This window comes from Rissa tridactyla, chromosome 6 (assembly GCF_028500815.1).
Source record: "Rissa tridactyla isolate bRisTri1 chromosome 6, bRisTri1.patW.cur.20221130, whole genome shotgun sequence".
In the NCBI taxonomy this organism is placed as follows: Eukaryota; Metazoa; Chordata; class Aves; order Charadriiformes; family Laridae; genus Rissa; species Rissa tridactyla.
Genome location: NC_071471.1, coordinates 8,803,245 through 8,807,706, shown reverse-complemented (window position 1 = coordinate 8,807,706; position 4,462 = coordinate 8,803,245). Strand labels below are relative to the sequence as shown.

Here is a 4,462-nt window from a genome sequence, read left to right as displayed (position 1 = left end):
CTGGGCCGGCCGGCCGCGCACGCCGATTGGCTGCGGAGCACGAGCCCGGCGGCCAATGGGAGAGGGGAGGCGGAGGGGAGGGAAGCTGCGCGGGGAGGTGACGCGCGCGGTGACGGAGCGGGGCCTTCGAGGTGTTTCGGCCGGGTCCCCTGAGCCGCTGCCGCCATTTTGGGTGGCGGGTCGGTGCGGGACGGGAGGAGGAGCGGCGGGCGGCCGTGCCCGCTCCGCCCTCCCCGCCGTTTCCTCAGCCCAAAGCCATCAGCGGCTTATCCTTCGCCCCGCTCGGCTTTGCATTCGCTCCCCTCAGGGGAGACATCGCCTCGCCCCGCGCTACTTTAAAAAATAAAAAGGTGGTTTTTTTAATAAAACTTCTACTTGCAGCCGCAGGACGGCAGGGAGCGGGTAGCCGGGCTGGTGCGGGGCGGCGCGGGAAGGAGGTGCTCGGCTTCCACCGAGCCGGCTGAGGGGAGAGAAGACGGACGGCGGTTTGGCCCCGCACGGATGCTCAGCAGGGTCACGCCTGTGAAGTTTCGGAAAAGTACTTACTATAAGATGGAGCAAAAGGAGCCAGTGCAGCTGTCACGTTTGGCATGGTGCGGATTTTAACACAAACCACTTTTCTTTACTAGAGTTGGCCCTAAGCACAACTAATTTTGGAAAGAGAAGGAGGTAGTGCACAGCAGCAGGTATTTTGACAGCCTTTGTGGAGACATGGGTAAGCTCGAGTATTAACATCATTTGTATGCAGATGTGTCAGCAGGATTCTGCACTATTGGGCAATATGCTTATTTATGGTGCGTAGCAACTGTGGACCAAGTTCACAAGCAAGGCTTAGTGGGAGTATTTCTGATAGGGATGATCAGTATTGGGAGCAAAATAATTTTTCGGAAAGATCAGGTTTCATGGATCTTTCTAGTTTCCTAGCATGATGAAAAGAGGCCAGAATCGCTTATTTGGGTCCCAAATAGATTGCTGTCATCTTTTGGAGTCTGCTGTCTCAGAATTTTTTACAGGCCGATGGCTTACCGCTTTGATGATGACAGTCAGGTTAAGTGGCATTGATGATGACAGTCAGGTTTAGTGGTGGTGGATTTTGGCCAGCAGTAACTGCTGTAACTCACTGTCAGGTGATGTAGGTGAACACCGTTTCCAAACTAATTACAAGCTTTCATCAGATAGGCTTTTCATGTTTGAGTATAGTCATAAGTGTTACACATGTTCATAAACTCCCTTCTGAGACTTAAAGCTTCCTTCCAGGATGCTTTTGTCACAAGCAACATTACCAATGTTTCATACAAACTGTGGTGAGCTGCAAAAAGTCATTCCTGAATTTGCACTGAACACACCGGCAAAGGGAATGATGCCATGAAAATTCCATAGGTGTGCTTTGTTTGATCACAGCCCAAGACATTTTGTTCATGCTACATATTGTGGCTACCAGAATATGCCCCTGTCTTTATTAAGGTAGATCCTAACTGTAAAGCATTATTTATTGGGAACTCACATCTGATAAACTATTGCCTTTTGACAGTCACTCTTCAGAAATACACCACTTCTATAGCTTTTCTGTGATGCAGGTCATTAGAAGACAGAGAGTTTCTGGGAAGGTAGGGAGATCAACAATTTCCAGAAAAAAAAATGTGGTTTATTTACAAAATAGCCAGTGTTTTTTCTTCTCAAAGCTCACTTGGTAATGCCTGTGACATTTGGGACTCAGCTTTAACTTGTGAGGAAAATACGCTCAGAGTAGTACCTGTTCCTTTCAGTGTTCCAGAATATTAGGCAAAAAAGCTGCTATCCAAACTGTTTAAGCTAACCTGGTAAATTTTTATTGAAATGAGGTAATGAGTATTGAAAGAAATAGATAGATACCCTTGCAGAGCAGAGGGGATTGTAACTTTTTTCCTACTTCTATCCAGAACGTAGTACCTCAGTGCATAACTAGAAGCACTCACTGGAATGTACGCTGCCCTGATCCTGCATGTAGTTTGTACTCGGTCTTAGTGATTGGAAAATTAAGTTGGGGGTTTTGGGGATTCCTCTCTGTTAAGTCCTGTATATTGATCGAACTCTCATTTCATCAGCGGCCTTATGATTTTCCATGGTGCTTGTTGAGAAGCCAAAGCCGTGATGGGAGACGCAGTCTCCCTAGTGTGTAAACTAAGTCACTCAGAGATTTATGAATATCAGAAAAGAGAACTTGATTTAATTCTTTGTGAAAACATGAGGATGATGATCTTCCAGACTACGGGGTACTGGGTGTTTTATCTCTGGGAGATTTCTCAGAGGATGAGGCTCCGTTCTAAGAACGAGTTCTCACCAAGACTGAAAGTGGCAGAAGTCTGAGCCACCGCAGCCACATTTGTTGCATAAATAATGTAGCAATGACACAGCAATGTGGGTAGGGTAAATTAGTCAGGGTTAATTAGTCTTGGTGGTATTTCATATAGGCATAGCTACTTGTCTACCAATATGTAAACCATTTTGTTCAAAACTGGTGTAGGTACATCAACCCCTTCACATTTCAGTCTGGATATGCAAAAAAGACACTTACATGACATGGCTACATACATTTTAAAAAGTAATGCAATTTGTCCATTTGGCAATGTTTTAGAAAACTACATAGAGAAAAAGAAAAAAAAGCATCTCTTTAGCTAGTGCTCTTACTCATTTTGGTTGGTATCACAGCACAGCTGCCTCAAGAAAACAGGATATTATAAAAGTATAAACATGCCAATGTCATACCTCACTGTTTCAAAATTAATGTATGTCAAATTGATGCTGTAATTTCAGAAGGAAGTCTTTAGTAAAGAAACAAAAATATTAAAATATGGAACAAGTAAAATTGTGTGAAGTCTGGGAAACAAGAAATTCTATCAGCATCTTCTATTTTAAATCAGTTGAATAGAATTGATGGGTAGTTTCTCATTGCTTTTAGCTTCTGCACTTACTGTTTAAGGAAATGATCAGCAGGTAAAATATTTCACGTTACCAAATTGGAAATCTCTTATATTTGCTATGGCTTTTGTTACATTGAGTTTATTTTATAGCCCTGTATTTACATCCAAATGGTTTGAATTAACTCAGGTAACCGCCTACTTTTGATTTAATTTTCAGCCGTATTTTAAGGCTGCTTCCTTTTGTGATTAAAGATTGTGTTGTATGTTTCACAGGGACATGCCAAATCCTTTGTATTTTTTATTCTCTGTCATCTTTGAAATTGCCCTAGCTGAACATACCTATTGTAATCGTGGAGTTGATATGATGGAAATAGTATTACACTGACAACCATGCTCTAATACTTTTTGCTGAACCACAGCTTTTTACATAATAAGGGTATGAAATCCAGAGAGAGATACCTAAAAATAACAAAGGTTTAACTAATAACTATTACAAGAGATGTGAAAATCCAGGATGCAGCACTATGAATCTGTTATTCTGACTGACTTATCTAGTTGTACATTTAAAGTTCAGCTCCTTCTGAGGAAGTTATGCACCAATTGGAGGAAATACAAGAATTTTAACAAGTAAAATTGCCTTGCAATTTTATCTAAAAATAAAAATGAAAGTATCAAAAAGTTACTATTACATAATGGCATGAAGTCATTGGTCTCAAAAGGTATTTTACAGATATATCAATAATTTGCTGGTTAGTTGTGTCACTTCCTTTGAGGAAGAATTTTAGTGTCCCTGAGAAACATTTTTGCAGAATGAGTTTTAAAATTTTGTTGCCCCAAAAGGATTTCTTTGTGAGCAGTCTCTTAAAGCACAACTGAGGGTTTGTCTCAGCAGAACATGGTCATTAATAATGAGATTGGACTGTAGTACATTGGTACTAGTGTGCTACATTTCCTGACCATCTCTTGAGATTGTAACTAGTTAGGCTATGAAGATAAAAAATATGTGGTGTCCAAGACCCAACCCAGAAGTTTATGAAAGAAAAAAACATTTTGCTCCGTCACTGCTCTTTTCATAGCTACCTTTTCCGTGTCTTCACTAACCTAAACGTATACATGCTCATCCAACCTCTGCCACCTCCCGCTGCTGCCATGCTTAGCACTGACTATGTAGCATGTGGTTGGGGAAGATGGCATCAGAAAGCCAGCACATTCTCTGGCGACCAGAACTGACTCAATGCTCTAACTAGTAACAATGACCTTTTAATGAAGTCATCTCTCTGTTGACCTTCCCTCTGTGTTCTTGGAAAAAGATTGACAGAGACAAGGGACTGAGCAATAATCGTGTCACTTCATGAGTAACCATTTGAAAATAACTGAGAATCACCAAGGTAGTGTTCCTTGGAGAATCCTCCTTCAAATCCAGACCTGTCCTAAAATCAGATTGCCACATCATCAGATCTAATATACCATTCTGGTGTGCATAGTTTTCTTACTGTTTACCTTTATAGGAAATACAAGAACTCGCTTCACTCTTACTAAATTATGTATGTTTGGAGGAAGAC

At 41.7% G+C, this 4,462-nt stretch overlaps 1 protein-coding gene across 4 annotated transcripts in view; it reads left to right on the top strand.

Moving 5' to 3' along the window:
- The first annotated feature begins 107 nt into the window (after window positions 1–107).
- The window catches only part of B3GALNT1 (beta-1,3-N-acetylgalactosaminyltransferase 1 (globoside blood group)), a 28,996-nt gene continuing 24,641 nt past the window's right edge, over window positions 108–4,462 (top strand). Inside the window, exons 1-2 of one of the 4 annotated variants that reach the window (XM_054204418.1) lie at window positions 109–350; window positions 630–715. The gene's annotated coding sequence lies outside the window, so the exon portion shown is untranslated. Of the gene's footprint in view, window positions 716–4,462 lie in introns of all 4 variants that reach the window. The other 3 variants (XM_054204417.1, XM_054204420.1, XM_054204416.1) reach the window with 3 other exon arrangements.